The sequence below is a fragment of the Choloepus didactylus genome, chromosome 16 (assembly GCF_015220235.1).
Source record: "Choloepus didactylus isolate mChoDid1 chromosome 16, mChoDid1.pri, whole genome shotgun sequence".
Lineage (NCBI taxonomy): Eukaryota > Metazoa > Chordata > Mammalia > Pilosa > Megalonychidae > Choloepus > Choloepus didactylus.
This window is the reverse complement of record NC_051322.1, coordinates 31,191,392-31,215,178: the sequence shown is the minus strand read 5'-3', so window position 1 is coordinate 31,215,178 and position 23,787 is coordinate 31,191,392. Positions and strand designations below refer to the sequence as shown.

General features: G+C 39.0%; 1 protein-coding gene across 3 annotated transcripts in view; it reads right to left on the bottom strand.

Moving 5' to 3' along the window:
* The window catches only part of DYM (dymeclin), a 448,453-nt gene extending 429,792 nt beyond the window's left edge, over positions 1 to 18,661 (bottom strand). The window contains exon 1 of one of the 3 annotated variants that reach the window (XM_037805588.1): positions 18,309 to 18,661. The gene's annotated coding sequence lies outside the window, so the exon portion shown is untranslated. The remainder of the gene's footprint in view (positions 1 to 18,308) is intronic. The other 2 variants (XM_037805586.1, XM_037805584.1) reach the window with 2 other exon arrangements.
* Positions 18,662 to 23,787: the final 5,126 nt, after the last annotated feature.

Below are 23,787 nucleotides of genomic sequence, written 5' to 3'. Positions count from 1 at the left end.
TCCATGCTCATGGACTGGAAGACTAAATATCATTACGAGGTCAATTATACCCAAAAAGATTTCTAGATTCAACACAATCCCAATCAAAATTTCAACAGCCTACTTTGCAGAAATAGAAAAGCCAATCATCAAATTTATTTGGAAGGACAAAGGGCCCAGAATAGCCAAAACCACCTTGAAAAAGAAGAACCAAATGGGAGGACTCACATATCCTCACTTTAAAACTTATTATAAAGCACGGTGGTCAAAAAAGCATGGCACTGGCACAAAGATAGATATATAAACCAATGGAATCAAATTGAGAGTTCAGAAATAGAGCCACACTTCTACAGCCAATGATTTTTGACAAGGTTGCCAAGTCCACTCAATTAGGAAAGAACTGTCTCTTCAACAAGTGGTGCTAGGAGAACTGGATATCCATAAGCAAAAGAATGAAGTAGGACCCCTATCTCACACCACATACAAAAATTAACTCAAAATGGATCAAAGAGCTAAATATCAGAGACATGACTATAAAACTCCTAGGAAAAAAAAATGTAAGGAAGCATCTTCATGATATTGTGCTAGGTAGTGGTTTCTTAAGACTTTACATCCAAAGCATAAGCAACAACAACAACAAACAAATAAATGGAATCTCATTAAAATTAAAAACATTCATGCAAAGGACTTTATCATGAAAGTGAAAAAAAAAAACAGCCTACTCAATGAGAGAAAATATTTGGAAGCCACATATCCAATAAGGTATTAATATCCAAAATATATAAAGAAATCCAACAACTCAACAATAAAAAGACAGACAACACTATTTAAAAAGTGGGCAAAAGACTTGAATAGACATTTCTCCAAAGAGAATAAATGGCCAAAAAGCACATGAAAGATGCTCAATATCACTATCAATTAAGGAAATGCAAATGAAAACCACACTAAGGTAACCACTGCATACCCACTAGAATGGCTACTATAAAAAAAATAGAAATCACAAGTGTAGAAGAGAATGTAGAAAAATAGAGATATTCATTGCTGGTGAGAGTGTAAAACAATGCTGGTGGGAAGGTAATATGGTACAGCCACTGTGGAAGACAATTTGGAGTTCCTCAGAAAGCTAAGTATAGAATTATCATATGACCTGGCAATCCCACTTCTAAACATACACCCAAAAGACTGAAAGCAGGGACTCAAACAGATATCTGCACACAGATGTTCATAGCAGCATTATTCACAACTGCCAAAAGACTGAAGCAACCCAAGTGTCCATCAACCAATGAAAGGATAAACAAAATGTGGTATATACATACAATGGAATATTATTCAGCCATAAAAAGGAATGAAGTTCTGATACATATGACAGCATGAATGAAGAACCCTGAAGAATCATTTGAGTTAAATAAGCCAAATACAAAATGACAAATATTGTGCGATCTCACTTTTATGAAATAATTAGAATAGGTATACTCATAGAGTCAGAATCTAGAATACAGGTGACCAGGAGCTGGGTGGGGAGTAGGCAATGGGAAGGTAATGGTCAAGAAGATGTTCTCCGTCCCAGGATGCCAGGTCTACATTCCTCCCTGGGAGTCATATTCCACGTTGCCAGGGAGATTCACTCCCCTGGGTGTCTGATCCCACGTAGGGGGGAGGGCAGTGATTTCACCTTTCAAGTTGGCTGAGCCAGAGAGAGAGGGCCACATCTGAGCAACAAAGAGGCATTCGGGAGGAGACTCTTAGGCACAATTATAGGGAGGCCTAGCCTCTCCTTTACAGCAACCGTCTTCCCAAGGGTAAAACCTATGGTAGAGGGCTCAACCCATCAAACCACCAGTCCCCTATGTCTGTGGTCATGTTAGCAACCATCGAGGTGGGGTAGGCCAATACCCCTGCATTCTCCACAGGCTCCTCAAGAGGGCACTACATATTTTTTTCCTTGTTTTTTGTTTTTTGTTTTTTAACTTTTTTTTCTTTTTTAAATCAACTGTATGAAAAAAAAAATTAAAAAAATAAATAAATAAAAGAAAAGAACATTTCAAAGAGACCATAACAAGGGAGTAAGAAAAAGACAACTAACCTAAGATAACTGCTTTACTTCCAACCTGTTCCTACTTTACCCCAAGAAAGTTACCTAATACAGCAACATTTTCCACCAGTATTTCTGAAGTAAATTCTCGTTAGCAGTGTGCTCGGCTTAAGTAGGGACAAGGAAGGCCTGATTCGTGTCTCCCATGAACAATCTACCTGGGGAGATGAGAGTTCATATACATTACAGAAAAAGAGCATTTAAAGACAGGTTTTACACAATGGGAACTTTAGGGGGGTAGTGGGAAGAGGGGAACTGATTTTGGGAGGGCATGATACAATTAGTTTTGGGCATGTGAAGATTGAGTTATTGACTACCATCAAAAAATTGCACGGACAATGTTTAACAGGCAAGGATGACTTCATTCAAGCTTACTGTAATAGAGGAGAGAGGCCAGAAACTAAGTCTGAACTCAACTCCACTGTAACAAAGGCCAGCAGGGTTTTTAAGGTCTGGGGTTGGGTAGGGAAAAGCACTGGAGGATGGGGTGTTGATCATTAGCAATGGGTGAATAATTTATTAAGCTTGCAATTGGGGCCATTTGATTCAGAATATTTTCTTGATTAGGCCAAGTGGATGTTGCAAGTGGGGACAGGAAGAGGGAGATAAGGGACTCCCTGATCAGGCCGCTGGATAGTGTAAGGGCAGGCCAGAGGGAGGTCAGGGGCCTCTAAATTTGAGTCAAGTTAAGGCAGTCTTGGTCACTACATTTCATAAAAGGCCCTCTAAAAGGGTTACTACTGAAAGCATCAGCAAGAGCATGTTTCTCATTTCTATCATGGACTTATGCCAGGGGCATTATTATCAACAAAATTACTAAATATATAGTTACCTTTGAGTTTTAAAATCTTAAGTATTTTAGGGATATAGAGAAAACTGGTATTCTAGTCAAACTTTGGGGTTAGGAGAGATTTGAAAGTAGAGTCATGGAAGCAACTAGTGAAATCGAGATAAGATCAGTTACTGACAAATTTAGAGCACGAACTAAAAGCCAAAGTCGTGTTCTGTCACACGGTGAGAAGGTAAAGACGGTATAACTCTTTGCAGGTAACTGAATAACTGGTTTTTGAAGTTCTCATCTTCATTGACAATAAGGGTCTTGGAAGGGCCAAATAAATCAGGTATGGGTGGTGTGTGTACAAATGTATTTGTGATTGTTATTATTTTAATCATCGATTCCACAGGGCCTCGGTTTCCTCCCTTGCTTTCGGTGAGGGTGGGTGGTGGGTGGTGGGTAGCACTTCTGGTAAAAGAGCCTCCACGGCCAGTGCGGTAAGCCTGGCTGAGCCATGGGCCTCCCAGCTGCCTGGGGCACAGCCTTGCATCTCTGCTCTTAGCACAGTCCCTGTTGTCACTGCCTAGGCGAGCCGGAGGGCTTGGGCTGGGGTGATGCTCAGCTGAGCAGTCTCCGTTCGCTACCCCTGAGCTCCGGCCTTTTTCCAGCTCAGCCTCTGGGCCGCGGCTGCCGGTCACACTCTCCAGTGGTGCCTGCCCTACGATGCCATTCCCTTTCCAGCCCACCCCCAGCTGTTTCTGTTTATAGCAATTTCTCACTGCATCTCACCTCCTATGAATCTTTGAGTAATTACTTATTATCTTTAAAGTATCTTTACATTATTTCTAAAGCTTGGTGAGGAAGAAGAGGGAGGGATGCAATACACGTTTACTCAGTCTGCCATCTTGATTTTCCCTGTTAATACTATGTTCAATCCCCCCACAATAAGCTTGCAGGCCTTTATTTCTGTTGCTGTTTATATTCCTATTTTAGAAAGGTTTCAGATTGGTCCTAAACTAAGGAATTATTTTAACACTTAAATTTGTGGTCTACAATAGTACCTATGAAACTAAATTTTACTCCCATAAATCAAAAGAAAATAGGCAAAGCATATGAACAGGTACAGTGTCATTCATAATAAAAATGGGAATTAAAATCATAATGACTTTGAAGGATTATATGTTATTTGAATATATCTCAATAAAATTGCATTAAAAATTATAATGAAAAAATGAATATTTTTTATCTTTCATTTAGCAAGGATCAAAAAGTTCAGTTATATAGTGGTGGCTGTGGTGGACAGAGACATTGTTGATGGGAATGCAAATGGGTACAACCTCTGCAGAAGGCAGCTGGCAGTCTCCATCAAAGTAAAAATGCATATACCTTTTGATTCTTTTTTCTATTTCTCTGGATTTGGGGTACCTATGTACTCATATATGTGTGCAATCTCTTATATACCAGGTTGTTTATTTATTTTAGATTTTACAATAATCATCGCTTACTAAGAGGACGTAAGCCCCATTTAACCTATGATTTACATCAAAATAAAACTGAAAAAATTGGTAACATAGATTCATACATATATTTAAATCCCCTACTACCTGGGAATGGTTTACAAGGAATGTGTTTCAGGTTATTTATTAAAGAGTGATTTGTAAAAGCAAAAGACTGTAAAGCACCTAAATGTTCATCAATATGAGGTTTATTAAATTATAAAATAGAATATTATACAGTTGTAAAAAGGAATGAGGATTGCTTCATATATGGATATATAATGATTTCCAATATATACTGGTAACTGGACGAAGCAAAAGAAAAAAGCACATATAGTGTGCTATGGTTTCTGTATAGAAACTGGTAATATTTTCTCTAAAATGAGGAACTAGTTGGTTGGGGGATAGAATAAAAGGAAGACTTTTCATTATATATCCCTTTAAACTCTGAATTTTGTACCATATAAATTACTGCTTCAAAAGATAAAATAAGTCTAACTTGGCTGTTCATCACTAGACTCTGTGATAATATTGGTTCTCACTGCTGCCTTGTCTAGAAGGGGCCGGAGGGACAGGAGGAAACTTGGTTCCCAAACGGGGTTTTTGTTATTGAAACACAGCATTCATGTATGAAATTAAACTTGCAAAGTAAATTCTTTTAATTGATTGCTTTTAAGGTCACTACAAAAAAAGTAAAATAACTCATCTAATTGAGAACAAACTGCTCAGATTCTCATTTCTTTTTATCTGGTGTCATTTTTACCATTTAATTGTAACATAACATAGAGAAGGGAAATTGAGTCCACGGCAGAGCCAAGAGAACCTATACTTAAACCGCTCATGCCAATAAACCGACACTATCTGATCCAACCCTATTTGCTCCTCACCTTTAGGCATTTATCCAGTAAACTACTTTAGGCCTAAAACACAAACCGTCAATTAGCACAGGTCCCCTGACATCTAAAGGACTGTAAACAAGTTGTTCAGGACTCTTTTATTTGTTTGTTTTAAAATATTTCACTGAAGCATATTCAGGGGTCACAGGGATTACTGGACAAAGGAAATACTTTAAAAATCTGATAAAAGAGAAATAACAGTGCTCTTAAGTAGATGGTAGAGAACAAAATCTGCTCTATACTCTTCAGAGTTAATGAAGGTAATGAGGAATCCCCAAAGGACCCAAAATACATAGATTTCTCTTGCTTTTATGTAAAAGGAGTCACTTCAGTTTCAAATAAGGATTTGAAAGAAGTAATTCATTTGGTGAAACTAGTCTAAGTGAAAGAGCATGCCAAGAAACCAAATCAATAGGATGTTGAGATCATCATGTAGTAATATGAATGAGGAAGTGACTTAGTATGTAAAAATAAACCGGTTATGAAAGAAAGTACCTGTTAGTTTCATTTGTTCACAACTTTCTGGGACATGCAAATGAGACATTTAGGTTTGATTTTTTTTTTTTTTTTTTTGGTTGGTTAGTTTTTTAAAACATTTAATTAATTAATTTTTAATTTCCATTTTAATTCCTATTGGTTTCTCTATGGCTTAAAATATGCATACTTGATCTATCTACTTGGAGTTCTATTGTACTACTTTATGTAAAATATATCTTTCAAGAGTATTTGCCATTTTCCATTCCTTCGTGTTGTTATCCTATATTTTACATCTATATACAATATAAACCCCACAACATAATGATAAAATTTTTGCTTTAAGTAGTCAGTTGAGTTGCCTTTTTTGCTTTACATTTTTATTGTGGCAAAATATACATAACATAAAATTTACCATTTTAATCAATTTTAAGTTTACAATTCAGTGTACATTAAGAACATTCACAGTATTGTGCAATCATCACCACTATCTGTATACAGAACATTTTCATCATCCCAAACAGAAACTCTGTACCCATTAAGCAATAGCTTCCCATTCCTCCCTTCCCCCAGCCCCTAGTGACCATTATTCTACTTTCTGTCCCTACTTATTTGCTTATTCTAGATACCTCATATCAATAGAATCATACAGTATTTGTCCTTTTGTGTCTGGCTTATTTCACTAAGCATAGTGCTTTAAAGAGTCACCCATGTTGTAGCATGACTCAGAACTTCATTCCTTTTTATGGCTCAGTAATATTCCATTGCATCTATTTACCACATTTCATTTATCCATTCATCTGTTGTTGGACACTTGAGTTGTTTCCACCTTTTAGTTATCAGATATCTTTCTCTCACTTTGGTAACAGAGTGATACTGGTCAGAAAGAATGAATTAGAATGTATTCCTTCCTCTTCAGCATTTTGGAAGTATTTTTGGTGTTAATTCTTCTTTGAATGTTTGGTAAAATTCACCAGTGAATTCATCTGGTCCAGGACTTTTCTTTGTTAAGGGTAATTTATTTTTAATATTAATAAAAATACCACTTTCATCATTTCACTCAGCAGCTCAAAATAAAAAAACATTCAATGATTTTTCATTACCTAAAAAATTTAACACTGATGTTAAAGCCCCTCCTCATCGGATAGGAAAGCTCCTTTTCCAACTTTAGTTCCCTCTACCCTCTTAACCAGTGGTTTTCAAATTTAAACGTATATAAAAACCACTCGAGGAGCTTGTGGTTAAAAATACAAATGCTTGGGCAACAAAGATTTAGAATATCAGAATAGGGCCCAGGCATCTGCATTTTTACAAAAGTATTCAAGATGATTTTGATACAGTTGACACAAGGTCATAATCCAAGTCAAGACAAGCTATCTTCTCAATGGCTGGCATGCTCAGCCCCACCTCCACTTCTGCTATCCACATCTCGCAATACCACATCTGCCCACAACACCTTAAATCGCTTTCACTTCTGCACAGAGGGATCTCTTTTTTTCCCTCTGTAATCTAGAGCACACGTTATCTTCACCACTCATTTAGAATTTAACTATCCTTCTAATATGCCTTGTTTTGCAATACAATTCTTAAACTGCTATTTAACTTTTCAGAACAGTTATTTTCCCATGTCAGGTTTATCATCATAAGCAAAAACAATACTTAGAACAAGAAATTATCTCTCAATATTTTGCATTTAATTTGTGAAAAAGATGATGCATACATGAAATTAAGTCTCCTCTTTTTTGTGTAATGACTCACTATGTCCTGATTTAATGTATCTCAATCTGAAAGTAAACATTAAGTCTGAAAATCTATGATAAACAAATTCTGCCCTAACAACCAACCTCAAAATATGCACATAACACCCTCATGTTATATACACTTTGTTGCAACTTAGATTGTGAACCCATATATCATAAGCTATATTCCAAAATCCCTTATCTCCTAAAAGAGGAAAAGAGACTCAAGAGACTTTAAAGAGAAACTTCAAAGTTGAAACAAGACACCAGAAAAATAATGGTCAATAGTCACTAGCCAAAGGACATGTTAAATGCCACAGGTGCCTTTAGCCAATCAAGTCATGGAACATTCTCTGAAAGTCTACTATGTTCCAGGTGCTATATTAAGTACAGTTGGATATTCCACTGCGGAGAAACGACCATAATGAAAACAAAAAGATATAAGCCCAGAAAGATATGAAAATCAGAGGAGGGATGGATAACTAAACCAGTAGAAGTTAGGAAGCCACAATGTAAGTGCCTGCCAAAGGAAACACTAAAAAGAAGCGTGTCAATTTGCACAGTGGAACCCTGGAAGGCTAAAGAGTTGGAGACAAAGTACCACGGAAAACACAGGCAAGAAGCAGGGCTAAAGTCTGTAAGGTTTTTCTCCTCAGTAGGATACCATATGTGTGATCTCTACAGATACCTGATTGGAGAGGCACTCCAACACTCCAACCCAAGATTGGGGAGGGTAATGATGTAGAGGATGAAAACAAGAGAGTTAATCCAAACTCTGTTTGCTACACAGTTACACAGTGGACTTCCCAGTCCCCAAAGCAGGAGACTGGAGGATTCTTCTCAAAAGAAATTGAATGGGGATCCAGGAAAAAGATGCTGACATTTGAGATGCCACCACTACCACTAACACCACCACCACCAGTTTAAAAACCTCGACTGCCACCTGTCCCAGTTTGGATACATTATGCCCCCCAGAAAAAGCCATGTTCTTTAATGCAATCTTGTGGAGGCAGACATAATTAGTGTTGATTAGGTTGGACTCCTTTGAGTGTTTCCATGGAGATGTGACTCAATCAACTGTGGGCGAGACTTTTGATTGGATAATTTCCACGGAGGTGTTAACCCACCCATTCAGGGTGGGTCTTAATTGAATCACTGGAGCCATATAAAAGGGTTGACCAACAGAAGGAACTCACAGCAGCTGTGAGTGACATTTTGGAGAGCAACTGAGAGAGACATTTTGGACACGGCCATTGAAAGCAGACTTATGCTAGCCCAGAGCTTGCTCCGGAGAAGCTAAGAGGACAAAACGTCCCAAGAGCAACATTTTGAAGAACGCACAGGAGCTGAGAGAGGAGCTGAACACAACTCAGGATCAGCAGATGCCAGCCATGTGCCTTCCCAGCTAAAGAAGGTTCTTGAGGCAACACTGGCCTTCCTTCAGTGACGGTATATTTATGTTGATGCCTTAATTTGGACATTTGCATGATCTTCAGACTGTCGCTCTGTAACCAAATAAACCCCCTTTATAAAAGCCAATCCATTTCTGGGATTTTGCATAATGGCAGCTTTAGCAAACCGGAACACCACCCTATAGCAAAGCCAACCAAAAATCACTCACACAAAGAGATACCAATCAATTTTTTAGGGACCCCATCTTAAATATGAATGGATAGCCAAAATGACTAGACTTGGGAGGAAAGCCTCCATTCCAACAAGAAATATAGAAACCAAAACAAACTTAAGAAAGGAATCATAGAACACAAATAACTGCGGGAAGAGGAAAAAACTAAAAACTAAAGTAATATCCTCAGACAGATAATAAAAACAATAGCAACAATAATGGCAAATTTTTATGGAGCACCCTACGCACTACGCTAAGTGCTTTACATACATTGACTTATTTAATCTTCACAACAACCTATCCGATTGTATTTTTATTATGCCAATGCCTGAATCACAGATCAGCAAATCATGGCCCCAGGGACAAATCCAGCCTGCTGCATGAAGAATGGTTTTTACATTTTTAAATGGCTGAGGAAAAAAAAAATCAAAAGAATAATAGTTTGCGACATGTGGAAACTATCTGAAATTTGAACTGTAGTATCCATAAAGTTTTAATGAGCCACAGCCAGCCTCATTTGTTTACGGATCATCTATAGCTGCTTTTGTGATAAGCAGTTGTCACAATGACCATATGTGGTACTCAGCACACTACAAATCACAATAACACAACTATCTTGTGGGTGCCAGACCTATTTTTATGACTGCCTACCATAAACAAGACCATCTGGGTATCCCAATGGTATCTCAAACTCAATATGCCCAATACTGAACTTATATTATATACCACACCAGTCGTATCTTACCACCTACTCAGATAGCCAAGTTCAGAAACCTGGAGGAAGTGAAGGAAAAACAACTAACATTTGTAGTGCATATACTGCTAGAAACTTAAGAGGTAATTTCATTTAATTCTCTAACAAGCATACAAAGTAAATATTAGCCCCACTTATACAGATAAGAAAGGTTGAATAACATGCCCACTGTCATAAAGCAAGTTCAAAAACAGAGCTAGGATTTAAACCTAGAGTTTTAGGAAGTATGTAGGTTGGTCTGGAGTCCCATAGGCACAGAAACTAATTACAAAGCACAGCAGAAAACGTTAATTGCCTACCCCAGTATCCAGTTTTCCTTTCCTTTTCTTAAGAGTCAATTTTCGGCTGGGCACATTCCTGTTCAGCTAAAAGATCCATTTCTCAACCTCTCTTGCAGCCAGTATAGCCATGTGAATAAGTTCTGGTTAATGATGAATTATCATGTGTGGCTTCCAGCAAGTCTCCTTAAGAACAGACAGCGGCTGACACTTGGAGACGCTTGAAGATGCGGACAGAAGGACATTTGGAGATGCTAAGCTAAGAGATGAAGCCCAGAGTTTGCTCCAGAGAAGCTAAGAGAGGACCCCCAGATGCTTAGAGAGAAACGCCCTGGGAGAAAGAAGTAAGATGCTCAGGAGCTAAAAGAGAAGAACAAAGGCAGAAGCCCAGGGACATTTTGGAGAAAGCCATTTTGAAACACAACCCAGGAACACAGGACCAGTAGAAGTCAGCCACATGCCTTTCCAGCTGACAGAGGTGTTCTGGACACCATCGACCATTCTTCAAAGAAGGTATCCTCTTGTTGATGCCTCAATCTGGACACTTCTATGGCCTTAGAACTGTAGTTCTGTAACCTAATAAATCCCCTTTATGAAAGCAAAAAAAAAAAAAAAAAAAAGAAAAGATAGCAACTTCTTTGTGCTTTTCTCCATCTTGCTGCTTGGAACATGGATATTTTTAGCAGGAGCTCCAACAGCCATTCTGGTCCTAGACATCAAAGTCCACACCCTAAGATGTGTGGGAAGCTGGAAAGAGTGGAAAGAGGGTGGGGTCTCAAATGACTGCAGACACGCCACAGCAGCACTGGACTGTTTACCTCTAGACTTCTTTCCCATCAGAAAAAACTAATAACTTAGTTAAGCTACTATTTTTCAGGTCTCTGCTACTTATAGTCAAACCTAATCCTACTTCAATCAGAAGTCTGAAAGTTCTAAAAGAAAGGTAGAAGGTTGCAAGAGATATTTTGAAGAAAGAATTGCAAAAAATAGTGACTGACTCAATCTAAAAAAAAGAAACTTATTAGTCATACAACATGTAAAAGGTAAAAAAAAAAAAATGTTCTTTTGAGTGTTACAGCCACTTTTGCTGTCCACATTTCTAAATAAATTAGAGAAGACATCAAAAAGTGGTAACCAAATTTCTTAAAGGAATGAAAAAAACAAGATTTATAAAGTTATTCCCAACCCTACTAGCTTAAGTTATTTTATCTAGAAAAAAGCAACATGAGGCTAATTTACAAACTGTTTACAAGCAGAACCTTAAACTCTGCTAAGACTAGGGAAAACAAGCTTAAAGGCAAGGACAAGTACTTAATAATGCTCATTATACCTGTTCATAAGCGGTGCACTAAAACATACCACAGAAAGCCAGGACCTTCACATCTGGAGACAGCCACGATTTCAACAACTAAAGTGGAAAGTGGAAACCCACCAAAAAGCAAGATACAAAACTAGAGGACTTCTTGAAATCCTTTCCACCACTAAGATTCAGAGTCTCCTCCCTGCCCTGGGAATGTGTGGGCAGCAAAGAGCATCCTGCCACTCTGCTTTTCAGGCCCACAGCGCTCAACCATGCTCAGAACTTCAGGAGGGGATTCAAGCCCAAATCTCACGGTGGCTCATTCTGCTACTTCATTGAAAGAGTCTTAATTAAAAGTCTTCTCTTCTCACTGAACTGCAGGTGCCTCCATCTCCCACTGGGTCAGATTCCCCACCCTCTCATCCTGGCATGAGAACCATCATTGCCCCAGAGTGTCTCGTGTCTTCAAGTATCCATTTAGCATTACACATATACTCTGACTACAATTATACAATAACTTAAAAAAAGAGAGAGAGACCAAAACAAAATACAGAAAAACTTTACATAATGTCATATTGTTACATTGCTTTTATACTTATTTGCATAATGTCATATTGTTACATTGCTTTTATACTTATTTGTTTTTAAAGGTCTCATTTTACCCAAGTCTATTGCAAATGTCACAGGCACTTCACATATATTTGTTTACAGTCACAAAAAAGAAAAGTTGGAACAGCCCTCTCTAGCTCTAACCATTCCCATTATCTGCAACCCAAAGTGAAAGATGACACTTTTATTGCATTTGTAGCAGCAAAGGAAATCACCTTCTTTGTTAAATCTCTGCAAAATATCCCAAAATACCTTACAGCAGGTAGAATAATAGCCACCACCCCCCCAAGATGCCCATGTCCTAATCTCTGGAACCTGTGAATACGTTACCCTACATGGCAAAAGACCACAAGAGACTTGGCAGGTGTGATTAAGAGTAGCCTGGATATTTCAGGTGGGCCCAATCTAAACATGGCCCTTAAAGGCAAAGAGCCTTTCCCAGCTGTGGTCAGAGAAGGAACAACTACAGAAGAACGGTCAGCGAGGTGTCTTGTTGTTGCCACTGCAGAAGGAGGAAGGGGCCACCAGCTAAGGAATGCAGGCAGCTTCTAAAATCTGAAAAGGCCAATAAACAACTCTCCACTAGAGCCACCATAGAAGAATGCAGCCCTGATGACACCTTGATTTTACCCTAGTGAGACCCAAGTTGAACTTCTACCCTCCAGTACTGTAAAATAATAAATTTGTGTTGCTGTGGCAATTTGTGACAGTGGCCACGGAAAACTAATACACATTAAACAATTTCTAACAATATGTGAATTATCTAGAAGGGAAAAACATAATCAAGATGCCCAACTATTTACAGCATCATAAGACATAGTTATTTGTGCTTGTTACATTATTTTTCACTTTTATATTTCTCCTGCCCTCACAAACTTATTTAAAAGCCAGCGAAAATGACAATTCTTCACCTCTTTTTATAGAAGGATGAGCCACATTAACCAAGAAAATCAGTTAGGATAGCACGATCCATTAGAAAAAATCAGGAAACAATTATGCTATATTTCTCAGAATCAAACATAAGAATGTATATGCTGCTTACTCCCCAGTATCAAATGAATACAACATTTTAAACATAAGCCCTTCAAGACCCTGATGATATTAAGAGCTTACTATTTATTAATTGGTTTAGGTGTGATAATGGTATTGTGGGTACAATAAAAAGAGAGTGACTCAATCTTTTAAAGATATATACTGGAATATCTACAGATGAAATGAGGTGCCTATGATTTGCTTGAAAATAATTGGGAGTACCCAAATGTCCTTCAACAGATGAGTGGATAAATAAAATGTGGTATATACACACGATGGAATACTACGCGGCAGTAAGAAGGAACAATCTCGTGAAACATATGACAACATGGATGAACCTTGAAGACATAATGCTGAGCGAAATAAGCCAGGCACAAAAAGAGAAATATTATATGCTACCACTAATGTGAACTTTGAAAAATGTAAAACAAATGGTTTATAATGTAGAATGTAGGGGAACTAGCAATAGAGAGCAATTAAGGAAGGGGGAACAGTAATCCAAGAAGAACAGATAAGCTATTTAACGTTCTGGGGATGCCCAGGAATGACTATGGTCTGTTAATTTCTGATGGATATAGTAGGAACAAGTTCACAGAAATGTTGCTGTATTAGCTAACTTTCTTGGGGTAAAGTAGGAACATGTTGGAAGTTAAACAGTTATCTTAGGTTAGTTGTCTTTTTCTTACTCCCTTGTTATGGTCTCTTTGAAATGTTCTTTTATTGTATGTTTGTTTTCTTTTTAACTTTTTTTTCATACAGTTGGTTTAAAGAAGAAGGGAAAATTAAAAAAAAAAAAAAGAAAAACAAGGGAAAAAAAAAGATGTAGTGCCCCTTGAGGAGCCTGTGGAGAATGCAGGGGTATTCGCCTACTCCACCTCCATGGTTGCTAACATGACCACAGACATAGGAGACATAGGGGACTGGTGGTTTGATGGGCTGAGCCCTCTACCATAGGTTTTACCCTTGGGAAGACGGTTGCTGCAAAGGAGAGGCTAGGCCTCCCTATGGTTGTGCCTAAGAGCCTCCTCCCGAATGCCTCTTTGTTGCTCAGATGTGGCCCTCTCTCTGGCTAAGCCAAGTTGAAAGGTGAAATCACTGCCCTCCCCCCTACGTGGGATCAGACACCCAGGGGAGTGAATCTCCCTGGCAACGTGGAATATGACTCCCGGGGAGGAATGTAGACCTGGCATCGTGGGACGGAGAACATCTTCTTGACCAAAAGGGGGATGTGAAAGGAAATGAAATAAGCTTCAGTGGCAGAGAGATTCCAAAAGGAGCCGAGAGGTCACTCTGGTGGGCACTCTTACGCACACTTTAGACAACCCTTTTTAGGTTCTAAAGAATTGGGGTAGCTGGTGGTGGATACCTGAAACTATCAAACTACAACCCAGAACCCATGAATCTCGAAGACAGTTGTATAAAAATGTAGCTTATGAGGGGTGACAATGGGATTGGGAATGCCATAAGGACCAAACTCCACTTTGTCTAGTTTATGGATGAATGAGTAGAAAAATAGGGGAAGGAAGGAAACAGACAAAGGTACCCAGTGTTCTTTTTTACTTCAATTGCTCTTTTTCACTGTACTTATTATTCTTGTTATTTTTGTGTGTGTGCTAATGAAGGTGTCAGGGATTGATTTAGGTGATGAATGTACAACTATGTAATGATACTGTAAACAATCGAAAGTATGATTTGTTTTGTATGACTGCGTGGTATGTGAATATATCTCAATAAAATGAAGATTAAAAAAAAAAATAATTGGGAGTAGGAATAGGAACGGATAGGAATATAGATTAAATTAAACTGGCCATGAGTTGATAATTGTTGGAGTAGGTGATGAGTACCTGGGGAAACATATTATTTCACTTTTGCCTGTGTTTCAACTTTTCTATATTTAAAATGGTACCAACCACTGAATACCCATTAGGTTGGCCATAATAAAAAATACAATAAAATAACAATTGCTGGTGAGGATATGGAAAAAACAGAACCATCATACCATGCTGGTAGGAATGTAAAATGGTGTAGCTGCTGTGGAAAATATTTGGCAGTTCCTCAAAAAATTAAATGTAGAATTACCATATGACCCAGCAATTACATTCCTAGGTGGAATACCTGAAAACAGGTATTCAAACAAATGTTTGCACATTATTGTTCATGACAGCACTATTAACCGTAGCCAGAAGGTAGAAAAAAACCAAATGCCCATCAACCAATGAATGGATAAACAAATTGTGATACATACAATGGAATATTACTCAGCCATAAAAAGGAATTAAGTACTGATAACATGCTTCAATGTAGATGAACCTGGAAAATATTACGCTAAGTGAAAAAAGACTGACAAAAAATGTCATATATTGTATGATTCCATCTATATGAACCATTTAGAATAGGTAAAACCATGGAGACAGAAAACAGACCAGTGGTTTCCGGGGGCTGTATAGAAGGAGGAATGGAGAGTGACTGCTTAATGGATTCAAGGAGCCCTTTTGGGGCTATGAAACTGTCTCGGAACTACACAGAGGTGATCTTTGCACAACATTGTACTAAATGCCACTGAATCGTACACTTTAAATGGCTAATAGTAAATTTTATGTTACATGAATTTTATCTCAATTAAGAAAAGATACCAAAATGAAAAAGTGCTTGACCTATCTCAACAGAGACCTCTTAATATATTTAATATTTTAATCTCATTTCTACAGCATTGTCCTGATTCAATTTCCTGCCACTTAATCCATAAGCAACTGATGTTATCAATTACTTTTCTTTAATTCCAAACTCATCTTGCCCTATTTACTAACCTTAAGATCTTAAGCAAGTCACCTAACCTCTAAAAGACTGATTCTTCGTCTGCAGAATGCAAATATTAATCCTTACCCTGTCTAGCTCTCAGACTTGCCAAGATGATTATTAAATTAAAACTGCAGAGGAGGATAACAATTCTAGTAATACACATGGTATTCATAAATTTCGTGCTCAGCAGCAGCCATTCACTTACTCCCCTAGAGAGTCTCTTCCCATCCACCTCCAGTTCTGCCCTGGAGCCAACTCACTGGCCCAAATGTGTAGGTTCCTCTGGTAAGGTTACCCTCCTGTCCACTGCCTCCATCCACCCACCCACCCCCATGTTTTCATCTTTTGGCACAGCACCTTCTCCTTTCTACACATGCCCCTCTCCAACTACCCCCCATCACGGCATATTACAATCAAACTGTCAAAAGTCAAAGAGAATTCTGAAAACCACAAGACGATGCAGCATGTCACCTACAAGGGAACCTCAATAGGATTGGGGCCAATTTCTCATCAGAAACCATGGAAGCAAGAAGGGAGTGGGAGGGCATATTTAAAATGCTAAAAGCAAAAACTGTCAGCCAAGAATTCTATATACAGCAAAAATGTCTTTCAAAACTGAGGGAGAGATTAAGACAGTCACAGATAAACAAAAGCTGAGGGAGTTCATCACCACTAGACTGCCCGACAACAGCTGCTAAAGAGAGTTCTGAAGGTTAAAAGGACAATGGATTGAAGCTACACAAAGAAATAAAGATCTCCAATGAGAGTAAGGACAACGTGGATAACTAGAAATGCCAGTACTATGGTACTTTTTTTTGGTTTGTAATTTCCTTTTATACTTCCTACAGGATCTAAAAGGCAAGTGTATAAAATATAATGATAAATCAGTAGTTATGGATTCCTAATGTATAATCATATAACTTGTGACAAGGATTTCATAAAGGTGGGAGTACAAAGAGGTAAGGGAACATAGTTTGAGTATACTATTGAAGTTAAGTTGCTAACAAAGAAAACAAGATTGTTAAAGATTCAGAATGTCAAATTTAAGCCCCATGATAACTACAGAGAAATACTGGAGAATATGCAAGCTCACAGACAGAAATTAAGAGTACTGGTTGCCAGGGGTGGGGGACAGGGGGAATGGAGAGTGAATGGAAAATGAGTATCAGGTTTCTGTTTGGGGAGATGGACAAGTTTTAGTAATGGAAGGTACCACAATATTGTGAACGGGATTAATCCCACTGAATGGTATGCTAAGGAGTGTTTGAGATGGGAAAGTTTATGTTGTATATATATGTTCCCATAATTAAAAGGAAAAAAAAAAGAGCAAATAAACAGATAATGACAATTAAATACACTACATGATCCTGGACAGGATATAGCAAGGGAGGAGAAAAGACTCAAAGCGACATTACTGAGACATATGAAAAAAATGGAATAAAGACTGTAAGCTTTATATCAATGTTAAATCTCTTGAACATGACAACTGCACTTAAAGTGGTTATGTAACTGAATATCCTTGTTCTTAGCAAATGTGCATGACAGAATTAAGTGTTCAAAGAGCATGATGTAAACAGCCTACACTCAAATGTTCAGAAAATGGATGGATGGATAGAAAGAATGATATGGCAAATGAGCAAATATTAAAATTGGTGGATCTGGGTATGTGGAGGAAGGGTTAGGGGTATGTTGGAGTTCTCTGTATGGGGTTTGCATTATTTTTGTAACTGTCCTGTAAATTTAAAAGTATTTTAAAAGAAAAAGAAAATAAAATAAAAAAAAATAAACCATCGATTTTCCACTTTTCAAAAAAAAAACACTACTGCTCAGACAAATCCATAGACAGAAAATAGATTGAGTGTTTGTCAGGGGCTAAGTGCAGGGGAGAATGGGGAGTGACTGCTAATGCTTATGGGTTTGTTTTGGGGATAATGAAATGTTCTGGAATTACAGGGGATAGTTGTGAACATTCTGAAAATCACTGAACTGTACTTCAACTGTACTTTTACAGGGTGAGTTTTATGGTCTGAGTATTATATCTTAATTAAAAAACAAAACAAAACAAAAAACACCACTATAGTTCAGCCTGCCCATCACACGCCCATTTGTCAAACCGACATCGCCCCATCTCCGGAAGCATCGACTTGCTGTTCTGCACGCCTCCAATTTCCAACACCAGACTGGGACACAGGTCCCTCTCACGTTCCTGAGTAACACACCCCGGCACCCCTCGGCCTAAGAGTCACTATTACCCTGAAAGGGGGAGGGGTGTTACAACTCTCCCGGTCTCGAAAGGTCCCCAATACCACACTGACCGGCGGCCGGGCTCTCGCAGCTCCGGCACAGCCCAGCCAGGGTGGCCCAGTCCCTCGGCCGGAAGGGAAGGACCCTTATCCCCGGCTCTGGCGGGGCTGCCTCTCACCTCCGGACGCTGACCGGGGGAGGGTGGGAGTCCGCTTACCAACTCCGACAAGGGGCAGGGGTGTCCCGCGGGGCTTCCAGGGCCGCGCTGCCGGGGGCGGCGCCCAGCCCACCTGTGTCAGCCGCCGGGGGGATCGGCTTGCAGCTCCGCGGACCTACGAGCGGGTGGCCAAGGAGATTCAGAAGCCGCTACCGCCGCCACAGCCGCAGCCCGGAGTGACGCACGCCGGATCAGGCCTCCATGCTTCCACGTCTGTGCAGCTCCGGCTGCAGCTCCGGCTCTGGCTTGGCTAGGGATCGGCCTCCGAGGCCGTGTCGATGCGGAGGGCCGGAGCCGGGAGAGAAGAGGGAAGCGGCGAACAACGTAGCTAGGGACCCAAGGGCTGGCGCTGCGAGCCAGAGGTCACGTGGTACGGGGCGATGCGTGGCCTTCTGGGAAATGTAGTTCCGCAGACGTTACTCGCTTTTCCACCCCCATAGGGCCTCCTAGGGCAACGGCAAAGCCACGTGGCGAAATTGAGAAAACTCAAAACCCCTCCCAGAGTTAATGCTTCATTGCTGCAAAGCTTCTGTTGGGGGTAATGGCAAAGTTTTGGTAATGGATGGTAGTGATTCACATAGCACAACCGAAGTACATATTTGAATGTAGTTAAAAGGAGAAATTTAGATTGTATATGAATTACTAGAATAAATTTTAAAAAAACATAGGACTGTACAACACAGTGAATCCTAAGCTATGAACTGCAGTTAATAATATATTGTTCATCAGTTGTGACAAAGGTACCACAGTAATGGGGAGCGGGGGGTGGGGGGCAGACTGTGAGAACTCTATTTTCTGCATGATTTTTCTGTAAACTTATAACCTCTCTAAAAAAAAAAAATTTTTTTAAGCCCTTCTCCGTGCTACAGTGGTGGCTCAACCTGGTGGCTTTGCTTTCTTAAGGCCCCTGTTAATTCCAACTAAATAGCCATTCCAATGTCAAGAAATTCCTTGTAGATCTCTGAAAAAGTTGGAAATAGGAAGAGTAATTTTTGAAGGAGGCAGCTGGCAGGGCTACACCTGACTGCAATATTGTTAGAAAGGGCAGGTCCCCCAGGAATAAGTGTCAATATGGCATGTGCCCAAAGTATGGAATTTGAAGTCACATGAACTGAGGTTACCAGGTTAATGCACTTGGGCAATTATTTCACTTCTCCCACCCAGTTTCCTTATCTAAAATATACGCATGCTGATGATGATAACTTCCCTTATAGGATAGTTGAAAATTCACAGGAGTTATTTACTCTAAGCTCTGCACTGCACTCTTGTTGAATACTCTAATCAACTCCTTGAAATAGATACTACTGTTATTTTCATTATAACAATGGTCAGTATGTGCCAATAAACTCTATAAACTGCAAATTACTACACGGATGTTAGATATTCTTTCCACTGTGAAATGCTAGTAAGTTCACTGAGTTTACAGGATTGTAATAAGAAAAAATACCAAAACTCAAGGTACCTGGGAGTCCAGCTAAAACCTGGTGGGCACTGCAAGGCAGTCATAGTAAAGAATGTGATGGATGCATATTTATTTGAAAATATGTTCATGATATACTGAGTGGAAACAGAATGCACAGTATTATCTGATTTTTGTAAAGGAACTATATTTATAATGCCTTTCTATATATGCCCAGGGGGGAAAAGTCTAAAAGAATATTAACAATTATTAACTTTGGGTAATGAGGTCATAAGAAATTAAACTCTGCTTTCACATGTTTGTTTTCTGTTTTTTCTGCACTGTATATGAATTGTGTGTGTGATTTTATTTAAAAATTGTAGCAAAAAGAAACTGTCAGTCACCAAAACTAAAAACAAACTACTTTATAATGTTGCCTGGTACACAATGTGCCTACCCCAAAATGACCTACCAGGAGTAATGGACATAGTCTTCTGAACTGGCTTTATAGACCAAGAAGCATCTTACTCGACTTTGAAGGGATCCTGGTAGTGAAATTTAACATCCCCTCCCCTTTTTATTTTTTGGATGGCTTGAAATAAAAAGATTCAGCAGTATTCCTAGGCAAATGATGTAATGTTGCTAGACAAAAGTGATAAATCAGAGAGTAAAATTAGGAATGGTTTCTACAATACATGAAGTAGAGTTGAAGTAGCACTCTTTCAAAAATTATTTATTGAACATATAGCATACAAAGAATTATCCTTGGTCAGCACCCTTTAATCCAGCCTGCATACGTATCACGATAACTTTAATTGACTCCTTCAGTGTCAGTACAGAGACACTGATAGGAAAGCCATGAAAAAACCCTTACACTATATGCGGTGGGACATCCTGGATTGGATCCTGGAACAGAAAAAGAACACTAATGGAAAAATTGGTGAAATTCAAATAAAGTCTGGAGTTTAGTTGGTGGTATGTACCTCTGTTCATTTTTCTTCTTTAAAAACTCTTTATTTCAAACTTACTGGAAAATTACAGAAATAATGCAAAAATAATACAGACAACTGCAATATACCCCTTATCCAGGTATGCAGATTTACCAACTGTTCTAGTTTGCTAATGCTAGCAGAATGCAAAACACCAGAAATGGATCATCTTTTATACAGGGGGTTTATTTGGTTATAAAATTACAGTCTTAAGGCCATAAAGTGTCCAAGGTAAGTCATCAACAATCAGGTATCTTCACTGGAGGATGGCCAATGGTGTCCAGAAAACCTCTGTTAGCTGGGAAGGCACGTGGCTGGCGTCTGCTCCAAAGTTCTGGTTTCAAAATGGCTTTCTCCCAGGACATTCCTCTCTAGGCCACAGTTCCTCAAAACTGTCACTCTTAGTTGCGCTTGGGGCATTTGTCCACTCTTAGGCTCTGAAGCAAAGGTCTGCTTTCAACAGCCGTCTTCAAACTGTCTCTCATCTGCAGCTCTTCTCTCAGCTCCTGTGCATTCTTCAAAGTGTCCCTCTTGGCTGTAGCAAGCTTGCTCCTTCTGTCCGAGCTTATATAGTGCTCTAGGAAACTAATCAAGGCCCACACTGAATGGGTGGGGCCACACCTCCATGGAAATTATCCAATTATAGTCATCACCCACAGTTGGGTGGGTTGCATCTCCATGGAAATACTCAAAGAATTACAATCTAATCAACACTGATACATCTGCCCACACAAGATTACATCAAAGATAATGGCATTTGGGGGACATAATGCATTCAAACCAGCACACCAACTTTTAACATTTTGCCACATTTATTAGATCATTATACGTATGTATCTGTTTTCTAAACATTTGAGAGTAGAGTGCAAATGTCATGCTCCTTTACCACTTAATATATCCATGTATATTTCTTAAGAAACAAGGATATTCATTTATGTAACCACAGTAAGTACAGTTTTCAGTTACATAGCTGTTACTTCTTATTAAAGTTCAAGAAATTTAACATTGATAGAAAGCATACATTCCTATTTTTTCAATTGTCCCAATAATGTCTTTTTGGGCATTTTTCTCCTTCATTATTACATCCAGTCCAAGGTCATGTATTGCATTTAATTTTCTTTGTCTCTTTAGTCTCTTTTTTCAGTTGTGTTAACATGTATACCAAATAAATTTTCCCATTTAACCTCTCTCAAGCATGCTACTCAGTGGCATTAATTACATTCACAATGCTGTGCTACTATCACTTGCATTCACTACCAAAACTTTGCCATTACCCCAAACAGAAACTGTGCACCTATTCACTCCCTGTGGTGATTTGGAGCTATTTACCCCCAAAAAACATGTTCTTAAATTGAATCCATTCCTATGGGTGTGAACTCTTGAAATAGGGCCTTCTGATGATATTACTTTAGTTCAAGTATGGCCTAGTGGAATCAGGATGGGTCTTTATCCTATTACTGAAGGCCTTATAGGAAAAGTCCCACACAGAGAGAAACAGGCAGAGGGGCAGCCAAAAACTGAATGGCAATGGAACCAGGAAGAGAAGGGAGAACCAGGAGAGGCCTCATGTGCCCTGTCATGTGACAGAAAAGCCAAGGACCAAGGATTGCTGGCAGCCAGCCCCCAGAACACCACAGTCTTCCAGGAGACAGCGTCACCTGGTGACCCCTTGATTTTGGACTTCTCCTAGTCTCAAAACCATGAGCCAATAAATTCTCATTGATTTTAGACAGCCCATTGCATGATATTTGTTTTGTCAGCTAGGAAACTAAAACACTCCCTATTCTCCTGCTCTACTTCCCCTAGTAACCTATAATCTATTTCTGTTTCTCTGAAGTTGCCTATTATAAGTGAAATCATATAATTTCCCTTTGTGTCTGACTTACTCAACATAATGTCTTCAAGTTTCATCCATGTTGTAGCACAAATCAGAACTTCATTCCTTTTTATGGCTGAATAATATTCCATTGCATGAATATACCACATTTTGTTTATTCATTCTTCTATTTATAAACACTTCGGTTGCTTCCACCTCTTGGCTATTGTCAGTAATGCTGCTATGAACATTGGTGTACAAGTATCTGAGTCCCTGATTTCAATTCTTCTGGGTAGAATATATCTAGAAGTGGAATTGCCAGATCATATAGTCATTCTATGTTTAACTTTTTGAGGACCCACCAAACTGTATTCCACAGCACCTGCACCATTTTATAATGTTAATGAATTAGTTTTTAAAATTGTATCATGTTTATTATGGGAAGCTGGGTGAAGGGTGTACAGGAACTCTCTGTATTTTGCAATTCTCCTGTAAATATAAAATTATTCCTTGCAGTAGGCAGAATAATGTACCCCACATACACAAAGATGTCCACGTCCTAATCCCCAGAACCTATGAACATGTTATCTCAGATGGTAAAGGTGAATTAAAGTTGTTGATGACATTAAATTGCTAATTGACTCACCTTAAAATGGGGAGATTACCCTGGATTATCAAGGTAAACCCACTGTAATCACGAGGGTCCTTAAAAGTGGAAGAGGGAGGCAGAAGAAGCAAGCCAGAGGGAGATGTGACCATAGAGGAAGATTATAATGATGCAATGTGACAAGGACTCGAACAGATGTGGCTGGCTTTGAAGATGGCACAAGCCAGGGAAAGCAGGTGGCCTCTAGAATCTGGAAAAGGCAAGGAAACAGACTCTCCCCTAGAGCCTCTGAAGAACACAGCTCTGCTGACACCTCGATTTTAGCAGTGAGACCAGCTGGACTTCGGACACAGAGAACAAGTAATATGACACATTTGTACTGTTTTAAGCCACTAAGTTTGTGGTAATTTGTAACAACAGCAAAAGAAAATGGAAAACTAATACATTCCAATTTAAAAGTTTCTATTTTTGATTTAAAAAATCAATTTTTTTGCCAGATAATCAACCTCTTTATTGCCCTATTGCCCAGATGGGCAAAAACTGACCACTCTACTAAAAAATGTCACCAAAGTATCTAAATGTTCAATGACAGGGGATTGGTTAAATACATTACAACACAGCCATCCATCAGAACACTCTGCAACCTTTAAAAGGAATGATATAGAAAA